Raw genomic sequence first — 20,199 nt, forward strand, 5'->3', positions numbered from 1 at the left:
CTGCCATCTGGCTGAGGCTTCCAAGAGTCAAAGCTGGGAAACTTTGGGGCCAGATAGATTGGCTCATAGTTGGCAGTTTGACTAACATACAGAGAAGAGCCACCAGCTGGAGAGGAAGGCATAGAGTTTGTAGAAGCAGGGCCTGGCCGAGGATTGGCTGGATTACTCGCCTGGTTGGGGCTTGAAGGGAACAAGAGTGATTTAAGGTTTTCCAACTCGAAGTATCTGGACCCACCATTAACTAGTTTGTCTGCTGCAGGAGCACTTGGTCTGTTGAGCAGGTTCTGTTGAGATGAAACCAAACCTGGCCATTGTGCATCTGAAAATTTGTTGTAGCGTGTGTAAAACAGGCCAGTCGGTTGGTAATCTGAAGCCTGCCCAGTCTCGACTTCATCTTCCCTAGCATCACCCATGTTACGCAAGTCAGCTTTATATGGATAACCATACCCTGTAAATTAAATAAATTGGGTGAACGATAAAGATACTCCTGAGGCCTAATACAGTAATTAGGAAGAAAATCATTACCTTTTACAGATGGCAATCCAGCACTGTCATTAAACAGCAAAAAACAAATGTAGGAAACCCTGCAAGGGAGGCCAGTAAAGAACAAACACCTGATTAAAATGTGCACTATTAAAGATAATTGAAACAAATAAAATGTAAATGATTTTTCAATAAAAAAAAAAAAAACTACCAAAGAAGAAGTCCAAGAGCCATGGCTGTTTACTGAAACGCAGCACCCTATACTTCCCAGAAGCTATGGTTTGAGACAAGCAGCTCACTGAAAGTAACTTCTTTCCTTATTGAAGCATTTCTGTCTCCTATATATCCAGTTCTTACTTAACGATGCTCATTAGCAACAGCTGCTGACAGAGCAATTAGTGGCCAAATCGTTAACAGGTGTGGCAGCAGGACAACAATCGTACTGAAATGTTTTCTGATTTTGCTTATTTAAAGAGCTAAAAGGCTATAGTAGATTTCCACTTAACGCTTTTACATGGAGTCAAGTTGCCACACGTGTCCTGAAATCAACACCCTGTTTCCACAATCTTTGCTAGTATAACATTTCCCCCAAGACATCTGATACTATGGTAGCCGAAGGTGGGAATGGCAAAGCTAAGGGTGAGGGAAACAAGATGAAGTTATAATGGGGATGACTAAGGTCAAATAAGGGTTATATTACCAGTAAGGCACTTGTACACAAAATGTAAACAAAAAATGTAAAATAATAAAATACTGAATGGAGAAAATTAAGATTATGGAAATGACATGCATTATGTATCATGCCTAATCGAAGTTAGATATGTTACATTATGAATGTTCTCTCCCATTTGCATTATGTGCACATAAATAAACGCATAGCAACTTTATTTCCACACACTTTGTATGTGAAAAGATTACTGCAGTTGAGCTTAAAGTATAAACTACCAGACATTAAAGGCTTGGTCATCAGTGTTAGGAGGGCCCAGACTGTAGAGCTGCATTTAGAAGGTGGTAATGTCAACATTATACTGTGTATACATTTGCACCAAACTTGCTGGCATGTGTGTTGTTTTCATGCCACTAGTGTCATTCTGTAGGTCATGTAATGGAGTGATGCTGCAGTGAGAAGATCTGTGGCTTTAATTAACTCTTCCCGAAACAGTCTCTACCCCATGGACACATATGTCTTTTACATGAGAATATGACTGGATATGTTGTGTTGTGCTCATGCTAACCGTATGTAATGCATATCTGTGTGTTTTTACAAATGTATAAAATTGATTACATTGTCTAGAGATTACAATTCATGTTCCTTTTTTTTCTAAATGGTAATATAAAGTATATTTTCAATTCTTCATGTGTACAGAGGCTGAACTGTCTGAAAGGGGAGCATTCATTGACCATGAATTCATCATGGAAGTGGGCTGACAGATGCATGTTCTTGGATTTTCTTGTAGAGTGCGCATAAGGAATGCATTGCTTTTTTGAGAACCATATAGTGGGATAGTCCCCGGGGGCTTGATGTACAGGTTTCTCTTTACTTCATGGGATGGATGCATAAAGGCTTTTTTTAAATTGTTGATACCACTACGGAGACACGGGATGTGGGACTGTTAAGAAATTAATTAAGAAGCTCAAATATTTATAACTATGAGACTCTAAATCAAGGCATACAGTATATTAGCTTAGCTTGTTATTCATGCATAACGTTTAAGAACTGAACCTTTAAGAACTTCTTCTCTGAGGCAGGAACATAAAGTTAAATACTTCATACAGTCATTGTGAGGTAGTCATATCTGTGCTGCTAAAGGTGACAGTGTTGCATGTGTGAGGTACAGCTGCACCAGCAGAACGTTGAGTTATTAGAAAGGTGAGAAAGTGGGGCTCCTGTGATCATTCATCTTTATCCATTTCCCTGCATGGTTGACATACAGTAAGTGTATTGTTTCTTATGTGTGGGCAGATTAAGGGCTGTCTGGAGCTTCCTGCTGTGCATTTTAAAGCCAGATAGATTGTTTATTATCCAGTGATCACCCACTTCCACCACACAACACAACAGCGAGCAGTACAGTGCCGTGGAAACGCCTTTATTACTAAAGGATCTCTGTGTGGGTGGAGAACAGAGCCCCTGCTGCTCCCAGGTTGGTGGCTGGTGTACCTTTTTATTGTTAAAGGTAATGTGATGTGTTGTTCTGTGTGGTTGGGGATGTAGGACACAGGTTACAGAATTACAGATGAATGAATCACTTAAAAACCAAGATCGTACATACTGCCTTTTTGTTCAGCAGCCTCACATTTACTGCCATTTTCTTGGAATTGGTGTACATTCACTTTAACCTTCTTTACTTTGAGTCACCATCTACAAGGTGTGACTCGCCACGATATAATAAAAAAACCTACAGTACGTTGGTTAGTTTATTTAATATACATTTTAGAGAGGGCGTGGTTCGCTCATTGGTTGTGACGTGGTCGACCGTGGAGAATCTGCAACAGTGATAAATCCTGTCATATGGACATGCTGAGTTATATATACCCAATATAATAACCCACTGGACGCCACTACCCCTCCCTTTTCGCCCCCTCACGCTGTGCATCTTTTCTTTTTTATTCTCACTTACTTTCATTGTATGTTGGTTGTGATTTTTATGCATGACTCATACATTTATTGTGTCAAATAAAGAAAAGTGTAAAATCTGGATTTAGGTGTTAACTATTCCAGTGAGATAAATCTATTTATCATACTGTATATTTAATTTGAGATATTATAGTGTTTAACGCCATATACTGTATAAACCCCATTCACCACCACTTCTGTGAAGAATTCAAACTTTAAGAAGATTGGCATGAACTTTTTAAAATTTGATTTAAATTTAGGTAAGGATGTGTCCCCTGCTACTGCAGACTGGACTCAAACAGAAAATTATTAATAATGTATGGAGAACATCATTTGCACAAACCAAATAAAAATCAGATGATTAGCAGCATATTAAAAAAAGTGTTTTAGGTTAGACAGATGGATAGACGTTAAACACTTGTAGATCCACGTGTCAAAATTTCAAGTTTTGTTTTGATCAAATCAGCTTTTTACATCAAAAAAGTATGACACATGAACAAAGGCTGAATCATTTCAAAATAGAATAGAATGTAATAGAATAATACAGAAAAATCATGTTTTAATTAGTTACATTTCAGTTATTATTAATTAAAAATTCCTACCCAAATGTCACAGAACCAGTGTGAGTGTGTTTCAGCGTTGGATCACTTGCTGCCATGTTGGATGCCCCCCCCCTTGCCTTCCCCTCCTTTTGAGATTGAGTGTCTGTGGAAATGACTGTGCCATCTGGAGAGGTGAGAAGCCATCGCTGGGAGGAGAGCCCTACGTCTGGACACAAGAAAAGCAAGAGGTGGAGGGAGAGGCGGTTGGAAGTAGAAGATGAAAAAGAAGTTGTAATAATGTGGAGAGCGTGGAAAGAAGCTGAGGAGGAGGCAAAGGTGAACGCATACGTAAAAGACTAAGATTTGCAGTTGCATGGGTGGAAGTGTGAGGGTGCGAGAGATGATAAATTCAAAGAGGCCTTTTATACATTCTGGCTTCTTGTTGCAGAGTGACCACCAAGAGCAGATGAAAGAGAGCAGAGTGAAAGGGTATTAGGTCTAGGTGATGACAAAATAGCTTGTAAACTGTGGCCAAGTTGCATGTGAGTAGTAATAACAAAGATTGTCAGGCGTGTTGAAGTTATTGGATCAGATTGACTTAAACCTGTGATAACAGATTTTTTTCTGGCCACTTGGGGACAGCAGAAACAAGTGGTGAGCATTGTATTGGCATATCTTTTAAGTTGATATGGTGAATTAGTTGGCAAACAGTTGTTTATTTAAACATCCAGCAGTTACACAGCAACACTGTCATTCATGTGGAGTCGTGTTTGAGTCCATCCGGCCAGGCTGTTCTCATTATCCATTTAAAACATATAGCTACAAAAAGTAATGCACTGTAATACCTATGTATTCCACGTATTTATTACATTAGTCTCGCTTTGCCAGACCCTCCTCCACAGCGCTGCGGAGGAGGTCTGGCTAGTCCACAAAGCATTCCGGGATGGGAGAAAAACAAGCTCTGGTTCATTGGCATTTCTTTAAACCAATCACAATCACCATGGGCGGCGCTAAGCTCCGCACGGAGCCGCTGCAAAATAGCCTCGGGATGGAACTTGTTTTGGTGAAACGTGTACGTTCAAAAGTTGTTTTAGTCGTGTGAGAGAATACTCAGATTGGACAGATAGTCTAGCTAGCTGTCTCAATTTATCATGATGAGATCTGAGGCGCAGTTAACCATATTCCTCATAAATCGACCGCAGTTTAAAATTCCAACACAAAGAAAGCGGAAGGAAACGGCGAAAAAGGACCCACAGGAGCAAGTGAAGCATCCTGGACATAGACTATTATTACAGTAACCCCCGATTGACTGCAGGGCAGCAACAGCTTGTGGCTGTTGTACCGGAGCACCTAATATTAGACTGCGAAAATCAGCACAGAGAGGAGGTCGGGGTGGTGGATGTGTCCCAAAACACAGGTCTTTCAAGCTGTGGAGCAGTTAAGAGGAAATCACAAGATTTTCACAGTTTTTGGTCTCTACCAAATCCTGAGGGAACGATCCAATATGTTCACCAGCTAGTTGATAACTGTGTCTGTCTATTGTTTGTTGGGGTTTTAGAGCTTTTTCACAGAAAACAACTGAGGGAGTATACCAAAACAGTAAAGTTGTGGCTGGACAGCTAAACAATGTTTTATAGGGAAAGAGATGGATGGGTTTTGATATCAAAACAATCGGATATAAAGAGATAACCAGTATTTTGCTCGAGGACATTTCAGAAGAAAAGATGTTTGCTCACTATGCTGTTGGCATAAATCATCTCCATGTTGTTCGTGTTTCTTCTTAAGTCCGCTTTTTGCTTCCATGGTGACATCTCCGTGACTGTAATAATCCTAGTTTGTTGTGTTTGAAATATATTTGCATACCAAATGCAGCCAATATGCCTACACTCATTTCCAACTCTGTGACTATTTGCTTCTCCTCAAATGATGATGATGAGATCTTTATCATGCGCACAGATGAGGGAGTTGGGTGTAGGCTGCTCCAACACTCTCTGGGACATGTGTTACCCCCGTGGGCGACATCATGTATGTGTCAGTTAGCATGACGAGGGCTGACACATGCCTCCAAATAGACCCTCGCTGGGCCCTAATGGCAGCGTAGGTGTAGAGCCAATCACTTCCTCCGCGAATGGAGCAGTGGACCTCATTAACCAATCAAGGCGCAGAAGTGTGGGGGTGTTGGAACATGAGAGCGAGCGCTGTGCAAGTCCTGAAGGGGAGCCCCAAACAATAAACATCTTACACAATGGTGGGCTGAGACGCAGCGCTGCTTCTCTCGAGTGACGGGATGTGAAGGGTCCTCCTTCTCCACTCTGCTTTATGTGTTAAGATGGGCTAGATAGATGTGTCATTACATCTTACAAAACAGATCTAAGCCTTGTTGCTTTATTATGGATTTTGTTATTATTATTAATCTCCTGCTCAACGTTGTGCGGGTCTCACTTGACTATTTACCGTGCCACATTTGTAGGAAATAGAGAATTCATTAATATAAAAGCCTAGCTCATTTCTTTATTTAATCACTTAAAATTAAGCAAAGTTTGTGTATTATAAGCTTACTCTCTCCGTATTAAAACAATCATCTGTGCGAAGAAAAATATATTAATACTAGAAATAGAAGTAACTGTGAATATGATTGACACCCAATCTCAAACCTTGAACTATCTGAACTAGGGATGCACCGAATATTCGGCCGAAATACCTTTATCACCGAAACAATACGGCCGAAAATGTTGTGATGACGCAAACAGAAAACGCGACCTGCACGTGTGTCAGTACCCGATCCGTTCCACCTGCAAAGCGTCTCCTAAGCAAAGAGGTTGAGACGGACCACGGAGTGAAAACAATGAAAAGTACGCTCTTAGAGTCTGTCAGCACACGTTTCAGTGAGATCTATTCGGATCATCTGCACTTCATCGCGACTGTACTTGATCCGCGTTAAAAAGACCATTACTTGGATGCGGAAATAAAGCAGGGCGCACGAGAAATGATCCAGGCCGCGATGGATGCGGAGAACCCGCGTGGAGACAGAGACGGAGCAGCGCCCAGCGCAGGAGATCAGAGCGCAGAAAAAAAGACTTGTCTCGCTGCACCAGATGAGGGGCATGCACCCTCGTTGTCTGATATGTTCAGTGAAATCCTGCAAGAAAGTGCCTCAATTAATAATAATAATAATAATAATAATAACAATAGGTAAGCTATTCTGTTCTTAGGCTACTGTATACTGTATGTGACTATCAGATTGTAGCCATATTTCTGCTAGATATTTTTTTAATTAAACTTTAATATTAATTTATACAATTGCAATGCCTTGATTTTAGTAAAGTTAGTACACAATCATAGCCATAAATGCAATGGTACTAATAATTGGCTTAATTTCTTTCGGTGTTTCGGTTTCGGTTTTCGGTCTTGGTTTCCTCTTTTTTCGGTTTTCGGTTTCGGCCAAGAATTTTCATTTCGGTGCATCACTAATCTGAACAGTAGTTCAAATGTTAATCCAAAAGCAAATTAGATTTTACTGCCAGCATAATGATGAGCACCCAAAAGAGCAAGAAAGTCAAATGCTAAATCATGCCATATGCTCAACAGATAAACCCTGTAATGTATTTTGAATTAGACGCAGTATACAGTAAGCGCAATACATCTGAGAGTTTTCACATCAAAACTAGTTAGCGACTGAAATATCTTAAATCATTTTCAACTAACCTGATTGTCATTAAAGTCCTGCAGCAGTCTTTTCCATTTCACTTCAAACTTTATTTCTTCTGAAAGTTATCAAGTCAAGCTTAGCATTGAGTCTAAGAAGTATCTGCTCAGGACTCATTAGAATGTGGAGAAATCACTGAAACAGACTTTAATATATTGACGATTTTAAACCCTCTCCCAGCTGAACAGCATTAATTACACCAAGAGTGGAAGCTTAGCTGGCCCGGATAATTATGTGTAATTCTGCTTCTGCTTGTCTCTGCTCCACTTTCAAATGCCCCCTTTTTACTATTGAGTGTTGCCCCCTCCTCTTCACTGTCTCCCTTCCCTCTATCTCCACTTCTCACTCAACACTAGTGTAGCAACAAAGTGTGCCATTTCCATTTTGTTATCATGTTAGCAGCTCTTCTGATGCGTGTTTTATGTTATCAGATCACATCCACTCTTGGATTACAGCCCCTTTAGTCTTGTTCTGTGCATCATGCCCCCACTGCTAGTACTGTATTTGTAATTTCAGTTGGTTGAATATCAACTAAAATTACAAATATGCAAACCACACACAATTTGATTTCCACACACAATTTCCAGTATATATGTATATATATATATATATATATATATATATATATATATATAGTATTGGTTTCAGCAGTTTCTCGGCCTTATGCTTCAAAGGCCACCAAAATCGCACACTGTATTGGCTCGTGCTCTTCTTTGTCTACATTGGTGGCTTGTCAAATTGACCAGTACAAACCAGTGCCCCCCAAAAATGCTGTAAATGACTGGTTTGTTTTCATGCCCACAGGCAATTCAAAGTGCTTTTCACAAAATATACAAAAAGGAATAGAAAATAAAAAGTGGTCACATCATTTTAGTGCAAATTACCAGCAACAATGAAGGCAGAGTTAATCAGACCGTAGAAGCAAACATAAACTCGTTTAGCCTATTTTTGAAAATGGCCAGAGTTGGGGCAGATCTTCTGGAAGTTTATTGCAATGGAGCATAATAATTGAAAGCAGCTTTACCATGTTTTGTTTTGGTCCTAGGAACCGTAAGAAAACTGATTCATGATGACGTAAGAGGTCTAGAGGGTTCCTAGTGTGGAAGCAAGTCAAAGATGTACAGTATTTGGCCCTAGACCATTGATTGATTAGTAAACAGAGGTGGGTAGAGTAGCCAAAAATTGTACTCAAGTAAAAGTACTGTTACTTCAGAATAATATGACTCAGGTAAAAGTAAAAAGTAGTCATCCAAATAATTACTTGAGTAAGAGTAAAAAAGTACTTGGTGAAAAAACTACTCAAGTACTGAGTAACTGTTGAGTAACTTCTGATTTATTTTTTAACACAAGCATTCAATCAGACAGACAAAAATACAAAATAATCATCTTTAGGCAAATTATAGTTAATCCAATCAATTAAATAAATTAAAATTAATTAATTAATTACAAAATAGCCTAAATTAAAATAATCCAGGTAAATTTAAGTACTTAAAAAATAAAATCAATAAAATAATAATAATAATACATAAAAAAATAAATAAGCACAAGTAACACAAATTTCCAAACCTTTATACTTTTTTTACCAGGCTCTGCAGGCAGAACTAGAACAAGGTAATGTAGCTGCTGTTTGGCACTTTTACTAAGGTAAACAAGCTTTCATTATGAGGCCAGAGGCCTGTACTACGAAGCAAGATTTGACGTTAACGAGGTAACTTCAGGTTCACCAGGGTTTTCTGGTGTAAAAGCTCCGCCTACTGACCAATCAATACTCGATTGATAACGGCGATCACCGTTCATAGAAGATCAGACGGAGCTCAGTGCGCAGAGAGAGAGAGAGAGAGAGAGAGAGAGAGAGAGAGAGAGAGAGAGAGAGAGAGAGAGAGAGAGAGAGAGAGAGAGAGAGAGAGAGAGAGAGAGAGAGAGAGAGAGAGAGAGAGAGAGAGATGCGCTCATACAAAAAACATTTAGAGACCGACAACCCCGTTAACATTCCCTGATGAGTATATTACATATCGGCTATTTCTCGGCTTCTTGAGCCGTGTGTAATGTGCACAGCGGTTTGAATTATGTTTTTTATATTTTTTATTTGCTCTCACGATCGCTTCCACTGCCAGGGTTGCAACTGAAATAATAGGCTAAAGCAACGGCAGTTTATGGAAAGTACAAGTGTAATTATAGTCAGATCTTGTGCCTGACTGACGGGGATAAGTGATATTGATAAGAGTTGTGATTTATGCTGTAGGATGGTACAGATTTGATCATTGGCAAATTATCAAAAGATGTTTTATCAATATTAATGAAGTTATGAATATGGTTATTAACTTTATCAAATCGACAAACAATCAAAACGGGGCACCACCCTGCAAGTCAGGGGCCAATAATCAAACTGTGGAACAGTCTCATTTCTGTAGTAATCCTTTAAAAGGAAACAAAGGAAGGTGTGAATTCGAGCGCGGACCTGTTCGACCAGCAATTATCACAATAAGCACACAAATAATCACAAGCAACTGCTAATTAAGTATAATCGAATTTATTAACGTCACAATTATCAGTAGTCAATCAATAATCCTTCAATAATAAAACGTATATACTTTTTACAATATCACAACCAAACAAAGCAAAAACAAAGCAGCATATGTCATGAACACGTCTGTGTGTGGTGTGTGTGTGTGTGTGTGTGTGTGTGTGTGTGTGTGTGTGTGTGTGTGTGTGTGTGTGTGTGTGTGTGTGTGTGTGTGTGTGTGTGTGTGTGTGTGTGTGTCAGTGTTGTGAAAGTGGAGGGCACGTAATGAAATGAAGTAGAAGTAGTTCTAACACAAAAACAACTCCCAAAATGGCTACTCCTGTGAGCTGCACAAAACTATTTAGCCTCAAGAGGGCGGTAGTGGTGCTGGGTGCATGAGGAGGGGTTGAAAAGGTCGAGGGGGTTGCTAGGCAACGCGCACGCTTAACCCAGCCCTGGTCATGTGTTTTAGCTCTGTACAAAAGTAAGCCGACCCCACGTGGTTAAGCTAGCAGCGTTAGCTTGGGAGCTACGTGGCTAGCTTGTGTCCGTGTGTATGTAAAAGGACAAAGAGTAAAAGGAGGAAATAAAAAACACTCTGATCTTAGTTCTCGATAATGGCCAGCTCAGTGGCTAACAGCTGATTTCCGCGATGATCTCGCAGACAGTAACTAAACTCCGTGAAAGGAGTGATTTAGCAGGTAGCGCTTACGGTTTTACCCAGCTACTTAACACAACATAATCAACAGTATCGTGATCAAACCAGATATGGGCCAATACATGATTACAATCACAGATCACATTAATGGCAACAAGCGGTAGCGAACCCTTTGCTCATTAATAAACAAACCAAACACACTAGTTCTAACGTCTGGGCAGAACTGTGTAAGCCTTCTTACTGTACATGTGTTGTTTGTAGTTAATCTCTCGCCAGAGTTTAACGATCCGTTTTGTCCAGAGCAGGGGACGAACACGCGATCCAGGTCGACGATGCAAGAAGAACGGAACGTAGTCCTTTTCTTGAATCCAGGCTGATTAAACCCGCTGCAGATGTGAGGAGATACTGGGTCAGTATCCCCTTGGGTCCCCTTTGTATATCAGACAGATATAAAATGTCCCAGCTCAATCTCGACCAGCGAGGTGATGCTGGCTAGCTAGTCCGGACTAGTGCACCTCCTGTCAGTAAACTGGGTTACCGTGGAAAGTGAAGAGACACAAACGCAGACAGCTTTTATCCTTCCTCCACCTCCTAGTGGCGGGGTGGTGCATTCAATGCCCGGCAGCCAATGGGAAAAGCGCAACCTTGTCACAGGTGTGAAGCAGTTCTTTGTCTCACCACCAGTCTGCCTTGCCCTCCATGTGTTGGAGGTAGAATCTCCATTTTGGTGACTCTGCTTCCAAGTGGCAGCCTGTAGGAGTTTGGTGAAACTGGCTTTGGGATTCACATGTAGGCCAAGATCCTTTGTCTTTCCTTCCCTGTGTCCCTTGTCTCTACAGTCAGCTCAATCTGAGCCATTTTTGGTTAAGATCAATGTTTAACCCCCTGCTTGGTCCCAACAATGCATCTACAGCGTTAGGTTAGGTGAAGCCGGGTAATAAATAATAAATCCAGGACATGTTGATCTGGCCTCTGCCGACGGTTGATTCTGGCATTGTCATTTTTGTTTTGCTGCGGCTGTAAAGCTAACCTGTCCCGCCGCTGAGATTGAGTATGGTCACGTGACGAGACTGCACAACTACGTTTGATTGGTGAAACACAGCCACATGGTAGAGCCTTTAGCGGAAGTCTCTCTCTCTCTCTGTCAAAATAAAACATTAAAATGAGGCATACGCGGGGGGATAATACAATGACGCGTAGAATACCAAAGAGGTAAAAAGAAAAGTAACGAGCTCGTTGTAGCCTAATGTAGCGGAGTAAGAGTACAGTTTCTTCTTCACAAATCTACTCAAGTAAAAGTAAAAAGTATAGTGATTTAAAACTACTCCTAGAAGTATAATTTTTTCAAAAACGTACTCAAGTAAATGTAACGGAGTAAATGTAACTCGTTACTACCCACCTCTGTTAGTAAACAAGTAGCAGTATTTGAAGTCGATTTTATGATAGACTGGTAGCAAGATAGATAGATTAACTGGTAGCAGAGATTCGCAACAATGACAACAGAATGTAAATGCATTGAATGGTTATTGCATTAAAACATGCAGACCATAGATAGTATAAAAAAACAGGTTTGTATTTCCTGAAAATCTTAAGAATTATAACTTCAAACACAATGAAATATTTGCTGGTATATGCTGTTTAAAACATTTATGTTATTTTTAGAAGTTTGGTGCTATTTTTGGGGACCACTTTGGTATTTTAATTTTATCTTGGTCATCTTTTTGCTGTTTAAAGGCTATTATTTTGATTTAGACTGAGTTATTTTTATTATTATGCATTGTTTAAAGTCCCTGTCTGACTGTGGGGCCTCCTAGTTCCCTTAAGGAATAAACTTTACAGCCAAGACAGTGCAGTACAATATTTTACTATACAATATTTCTTGCTAATGTCTGTATGTGCAGTGACCAGTTCCCAGAAATCTATCCAGGAGCCTCTCACACACCAAACCAGCCCTGTGTGACGTCTTACAAAATCATTTTGATTAACAGCATAAGTTCTCTATATCTTTTTCCTCATCTTCAATAGCTACTGTAAACTCTTGCCAGTATGGTGTGCCAAGGTTACTATAGTGACAGCGCGTGGCCCTCACTGCCAAATTTCTGCCAACTACCCCGGGCAAGCACTGAAAAAATATTAAAACAACGCTGGAGCTTGGCTTATAAAATGGGCCTCAGTAGCTGTGACGATGCATTTGTGAGCCTGTCTGGGTGAAACGTTTGTGATCATAGGTGATATGAAGATATGAATGAAGTTATGAAAACCCAAACCAGCAGCACTTTGTGATCGTACCCCAAAGCACAAAAACAGGGAGGAGACCATTTCATAGCCAATTCGCGACAGACTCTGCCCCCATTCTGAGTGCAGCACTGACCGCCACGAGTGCAATATTTTCATTTTAACAGACTGTCTCAGCAGATCATGTCACAATGTTTTTGCTTGCATAACACAATGTCATCTGGTGACATTAAAAAGGGGTCTTCGGCAGCATTACTTAGCTGAGAGTGGGTAGTTAATTGTCAGGGAGCTGCCTGTGTGTTTTTGCTGAGACACAATGCTGTGTAATAAGATGACACATGCTGTTCTCTCATAATCTATGTTTTAACAAAGGCAAAAGAGCAGTTGGAGAGGGATGGGGGGACGTAAGGAGAGGGAACGATGATGAAACTGTGTATGCTATTCTCAAAAAAACGTATGTGTGTAGATTTGTTTGTGCTGAATGCAAAAACAACAATAGAGCGCGACAGGAGCAGTCACAGCAACAACCAAAAATGGTACCAAGAGGAGAGACGGAAGAGATCTATGACGAGATACAACAACTGGCTGGTTGAGTGATGCCGATAACTTCCTACCACACTGTTAGAGAATGACTTCCCAGTATAGTGTCAGTATGTTGTTGCATTGCTTATTTTTTGGATAGATTGGTTTGACCTCTTGCATATCGGCCTTTGCATTTGTCATATGTACAGACTTGACACAGTGTGAGCTCAGTGTGAGCTCATAGTGGCCTGGAAGATGGCAGCATGTTGGATTCATCCATAATAGATGGTGCACCAATGATTTATATAAAAGACACTATCAGCACAGAACAGAAGACCTATAGTTTAGCGTCAGACATTTAACCCTGTTATTGGACGTTACCTCTTATCCACCTAAACCATCTGTTGCCATGACAACGTATACAATGTTTATTAATACTTGGTTCCTGTCTATAATTATCAAGGTGAATGGCTCAATAACGTAAGTGTGTATTTGTGTGTGCGACACTCCGCTATCTGTTGTGGATGGAAAGACTCTCCCCAGGGGATTTAGAGCCGGGCTGCTCACCTCTACTCTACGTGTCTCACCACTCCAGCTGTGCTTAATGAATTCCTGCGGTGATTACACCCACAGCTATTTTGGGAATGGTTTAGGTCGCCTTGACCCACATAAGGTGAGCAAAATGTGCATTCAGAAGGATTTCGAGCTCGCTGGGTGTGTGTCTTATAGCGTGTGTATGAGAGTGGTGTGTCCTCAGGTATGATGCTTGGGGGTCCAAGGACAAAAAAGCAAAAACTAAGATGGGAGTCTGGTTTTCATTTGGTGCTTCTCTCCAAGATCTCATATGCACACAATGTGTGTATTTTTCAATGCTGAGCGGACATTATTTTAGCAAGAATCATAGTACGTTTGTTATATTCCCTACACTAAATAGGTGGCAAGCCTAAAATCTTTTGAATTTCGATAAGCAAACCTGTGCAGTAATCAATAGTAGCATCATTGCACTCATCGTCTTTTAGGGTTGCAATGCACAATTATTTTCATTGTGGATTAATCCGCCTGTTTTTTTCTTGATTAATCATTTTGCCTATACTGTAAAATGTCAAAAAGATAATAAATGTCAGAAGATATTCAGTTTACTATCAGATATGTCAAAGAAAAGTTGAAAATCTGCACATGTGAGTAGAACGAGTGAATATGTGGCATTTTTGCTTTAAAAAAACAAACTGCTGTCTGTTTTAATATTCTCATTTCCTGTTATGGTTGTTTTAGGTCAGTCTTGATAAATGTGTCAGGCCAGTACTTGAACTGTAGCCTATTATAAAGACTAAAGTCATTAAGTGCAGATAAAAGGTAACTAAAAAGACACATAATAGAGGAAAAACAGGAAGTATGTGGCTGAGATGGACACATGGGACTTTTCCACCCTCACATTCGTGCTATTATTGTGCAAGGACAAAGATGCAGGGAGACAGGGAGAGCGAGGGAGAGGCAGAGGGTTAGAAAATGTGTGTGCCTGTGCCGATTTTACTAAAGCGTGTGTTCTTTCTTCCTGCTCCTGTGGTGCGGTGTGTGCGTGTTGTGCAGTTTGAGGGTCACCCAGTAAGGGACTGCAGCGCAGCTCTTAGTCATCCTCACACCTCGTTCCCTTTTTACCTGACTGTCCATCTGTCAACGTATTTTCAACCAGAAACCGATTCCCTGCTGTAAACAAATTAAAATATGCAAATTTGTACTTCTACTTTAGGTTACAGTAGACACTAAACAGATTGTGTTTGGAAGTGTAGTATGCTGAAGTTTCAAGACTCTTAGCCAAGCCGTGAAAAAGATATACAAGGTGTAAAACCTTAATTGTATTCCTTTTTATGCTGATTCTTAATCTTTGTTACAGATCTCACTCATCTCTCTGTTTGGAAGATATACACATCTACAAACAAAATGTATTTTTGAGCTGTGTTCATTTGAAACAATGAGCTGGTTTAATGACTTCATCTTTAGACCTAATTAAAATACATTTAAATATGCGACATAAAGGTAGCTTTCCAGGAGGCAAAATTACGAATCCCACTATGGCCATGCCAAGACCCGCCCTACGAAGCAGCTTGATTGGTTGGGGTTAGGCATTTCACCTTGAGTGGTTAAGCTTAGGGTTAGGGGATTGGTCAGGGGATAGGACCACCTGTACATGTAAGCATGTACGCCTAGCCAATAGTAGTGTGTGAATGCACGCAAGGGTAATATGGGAGCCTACGTCTAAACCTAAAGGCATTCTGGGTGGACACTTGAACATTCGGAGTATATTACCAAAATGTGATCAGATTCAACACCTGCTAACTGACTCTAATTTAGACTTTTTGGCGTTGAGTGAAACATGGATGCACAGTAACATCCCGACCAGCATGATTGATGTCCCCGGTTGTCCCCGGTCACAGAAAGGACAGAACATCTGACAAAGGTGGCGGGGGAGTACTATTCTATATTAGAGACACTCTGAATTGTAATGAAATCAAACTGGATACATCATTAGAATGTTTGGCTTTGAATGTTGTATTATCCCCTAAGATGAATTTTAACATTGTAGTGCTATATAACCCACCATCTCATGATGTTTCATTTTATGATAACCTAGATAAACTTTTTAAATATGTAAATAGTGGCACCAAATCTATTTTTTTTGGTGATTTTAATATTAACTGGCTAGAGAAGATCCGTAGAAAAAACTTGAAAGAGGCTGCTGTTAAAACACAGTTTTCAGCAGATGATGAAAGGCCCAACAAGGATTACACGAACAAGTAAAACTATGATAGATCTGATAGTCACTAACAGACCCCAGCGAATCATTAGAACGTATAATCTGTTAACGGGACTCTCTGATCATAATATGACTTTGGCTGTCCGAAATCTTACTAAACAACGGTTTCCAATATTTGCGAAGGAAAACAAACCAGGGAACACGGGTATCCCTAAAAATAAGATGACACAAGTTGAAAACGATCTAAATAATCTAGACTGGAATAACATTTTGCAATCGAATGATTTAGAAAATTGCTGTAACTCCCTGTCAAAAAACCTCACAAATCTGATTGGGAAATACACAAAGACATTTAAAGGTAAGCAATGAAAAGTCTCCCTACCATGGCTGAATAATGATATTTGTCAGCTAATGAAAAAGAGACTATGCATTGAAAAAATCACTGCTTTCTAAAACAAATACTGATCTTCTCATCTTTAAAGGATTGAGAAATGCAGTAGTTAGAGAACTGCGTAAGGCAAAGACAGCCTATTTTATGCAACTGATTGAGGAATCTGAAGGAAATAGCGCATCCCTTTGGAAGCACCTCAATTGCCCTAATAAACTCAAGCCTAACCAACAAAAAACAATAACTGAACTAGAAGTAAATGGAGTTACCAGTACTAACAATTTAACTATTGCAAATTAATTTAATAACTATTTTGTTCAGTCAGTGGAGGAGCTTGCAGAGAATTTTTAATCAGCAACCCTATCACAGACCACAAAGTATGAGCCATCAAAGCTTTTCCAAATTAAGGAGGTTAGTCAGGATAAAGTACATAAAATAATTAACAAACTAAATAAGTCTAAGGCAACGGATGTGTTTGGGTTGGACAGCCCTTCATTAGAACTCACTGTTCTGCCTTGGTTAAACCTGTAACCCACTTGGTAAATCTTTCCATAAGAATGGGTAAATTCCCACAAAGTTGGAAACAAGCCATCATTACCCCAATTTTTAAGGCTGGTGCAAAGGACCAAGCAGTCAATTATAGGCTAATTTCAATACTGCCTGCTCTTTCCAAAATTTTAGAAAAGATTATCACAGAACAGCTAATAGAGCATCTTGAAAGTAATAAACTTATCAACTCCAAACAGTTTGGATTTAGACAAGGGTACTCTACAGAAATGGCTAACTGCTACCTTACCGAGAACATTAAGAGTAAGTTGGACAAGGGTAATGTTGTGGCAGCTGTGTTTATAGACCTAAAAAAGGCCTTTGACACCGTGAACCACAATATACTCCTGAATAAACTCACCACCTTCAACTTCTCTGAACATGCTATCGGTTGGTTTGCATCATATCTGCAGCATAGAGAGCAACGTGTTAAAATAAAAACTGAACTCACTATCACTAAAATCCACAATGGGTATCCCACAGGGTTCCATCTTGGGGCCTCTGCTCTTTAGTTTATATATAAACGATTTACCAACATGCTGTCAGTCAGCTAACTGTCAAATGTATGCTGTCGATACTGTGATTTATGCATCAGCTAGGACACCAAGTGCAGTAGCAGAGACCCTGACCAAGGAAATGGAGGGTATATCCCAGTGGCTTAAATACTGTATCTATGTGCTTCTCTATAAGAGGGAAAGCTAAGTGTACTATCAAAATAGACCAAGAGGTCATAGAGGAAGTTGAGGAATTTCAATTTCTAGGTATTACTCTGGACTCCCAACTCAAATTCAATAAACACATTAATAAACTCTGTAAGACTGTCCGGACAAACCTGAACTGTTTTAGAATGATGAGGCATTACATACCTGTTAAGGCAGCTTTATTGTTTTTTCATGCCATGATACTCTCACTTATCCTATTGTGCTACTGTATGGGGTCAAGCCTCCCAGACAACAGTCAAACCCATCATATCACTATATAAACAGGCACTGAAAATAAGGGATCGGAAACCAACAATGTGGCATCACTGCTTGATAGTACAGAAATACAAGCTTTTAAATTTTGATAGCTTTATTAAGTTTTCTTTTCTTAAACTGACTTTCAAATGTGCAAATAATCTAGCTCCAGCCGTACTCTGTCCTTTTGTGACAAAAACAAATACAAGAAGAGTGGCCACTAGAGGAGCAGTGGGTGGCAACTGCATAGAAGAGGGGCGCAAAACTACTTTCGGCCAGTCATGTTTTTCAGTGATAGGGACCCATTTCTGGAATAATTTACCAATCGAAATAAAAACACAAACTGAACTGAAAACATTTAATACAATGGTGAAATACTGGCTGAAAGAAAATCAAAAATGTAACCATTGAGTCAGCTGTGTTGTAGTAATGTATTATCTGTGGATGCATGGCTGGTTGTATATGGCTGCCAAGGTTATGGTTAGGGTATAGGTGAGTGAGTGTGAGTGTCCGGGTGCCTGGGGTTTGTGTTGTTACGGGATATGCTGTTCTGTGTAATGTGGTCACGACTCTGCGAAATGTTTATGTAATGTATTAGTATATAACTTATTAGCTGCATGATTGTGACTGGGGTTGCAAATTAGCCAATTGGCTAGAAACCTTTTAATGCAACACATATACTCACATTGTTATGGATTGACTATGATAATTGTATGTAATAATGTGCGCTGCATTGTCCTTGATAAATAAACTAATAAAAAAAAAAATTGAAGGGCGGGTCTTGGCGTGGCCATAGTGGAATTCCTAATATCGCTTCCAGGAGAGCCGGTGCCTACAGAGATGTCAGTTAGGCTAGTGCTTCTCTGCTAAGCTAGGCTAGTTTCCTGTTGGAATAGTTTATCTGTTTTGTTTTTTTTTCTCTGTTATGATCTAATATTAAGCTACTGTCCTATTTTTGAGTCAGAAAAACAAGTATCAAAATGTATTTTCCAATTCCAGGAAACAGGAAAAAGTGGGTAATTAGCTTTAGCTAAGGCTAGCTCACCAGCTAGCTTGCTCCACCTTTTTCTCCTCAAAAATGACAAATTTCTAAGGTGTAAACTCTTGTACGTTTATAGACTTGGATTAGCTATAATTGGGTTGACCACATCTAGTTTTTATATTTATGGAAAGTAAATGTTTTTCTTTTTTTTTTCTTTTTATCTGTGCATAGAAACACATTACACAGCAACAGATTGTGTGTTAATGTCATGGAAATCTGCCAACTGATGATGTAGGCTACTGTGATAATAACTATGACTCTGCTGTTAATATTTCCAAAAAAGACTCTAAGCAGGCATTAGAGGGAATTTAACACACCTATATTAAAGTACTATCTCACATAATAACCATAGTTATGTGTGATATCAGATGCCTGTATTTCTGACAGGCTGTTAATGTACTAGAAGCTGCTTTAAAGGTGAACTGCTGGTTAGTATCAACTCTCTTTCACACATTGTTAAAGCTCATATTGAAGCAGGTTGCAGAGTCAGCTACTTTTCTGAAAACATCAATGCACATACAAACTTCTCCTTTTTTAGCCCATTTCTCTTGAATTCATCCATACACATTCACCGGTGCTCCATCTGCAGTGTTCTCACCTTGCGCTCTCTTGTGGGGGAAGAGATGAGGGAGGACAGGAGACAGGACACTGTCAAGTCCGAGGCTCTAATTGAAGGTGTCACAGTTGTTTCTCCTCCTGGTCTTTCCCAGCCTCTTTGCTCCGCTCAGAGCAAATATAGCAACAGGCACCACAAGGGAAAATCTTTCGGGGCTTTGATACCATGTTTTCTTTGGCATCTTGTATGCTAGAATGGAAGGAATTTTATCTTTTGATCTGCATTTATGGTCTCTGGGGTCCCACGGATAAAATTATAAGGGAGAGTATATTCTGTGCTGTCTGTTGTTTGTGTGTCAGAGTTGGCAACTTCCCTTTTTTTTGTAACTCCTATGTCTTTCATGAAAAAGCATCTCATTCTGCAAATAGAGAAACAGAAGTGAGTGAAAGCCAAAATACTACTTGATTATACTAACTATATCAACAGTATATTAACAGTCTGTCAAATAGGTGCAGGGCTTAGAAACTTAATGAATTAAACCATTATTTTTTGTGATTAACAATTTTTATTTTTATTTTTTAACAACATACAAAACATACAAATCGCAACATGAACACCGGAGTTTAAAATTCCAACACAAAGAAAGCGAAAGGTGACGGACATCTGGCGGAATATCCAGTGCCACCTGAACAATCC

The 20,199-nt window shown here is 39.7% G+C and overlaps 1 protein-coding gene and 1 long non-coding RNA gene across 3 annotated transcripts in view; one reads left to right on the forward strand and one right to left on the reverse strand.

Moving 5' to 3' along the window:
• The window catches only part of si:ch73-374l24.1 (protein kinase C alpha type), a 118,059-nt gene that overhangs the window by 1,528 nt on the left and 96,332 nt on the right, over positions 1-20,199 (forward strand). The window lies entirely within an intron of this gene.
• On the reverse strand, positions 332-809 carry LOC120574718. Its single transcript, XR_005641890.1, has 3 exons — positions 695-809; positions 526-584; positions 332-448 (listed from the first exon to the last, which is right to left on the reverse strand). It is a non-coding gene; the product is annotated as an uncharacterized LOC120574718 (long non-coding RNA).

Source organism: Perca fluviatilis, chromosome 15, assembly GCF_010015445.1.
Source record: "Perca fluviatilis chromosome 15, GENO_Pfluv_1.0, whole genome shotgun sequence".
Classification (NCBI taxonomy): Eukaryota; Metazoa; Chordata; class Actinopteri; order Perciformes; family Percidae; genus Perca; species Perca fluviatilis.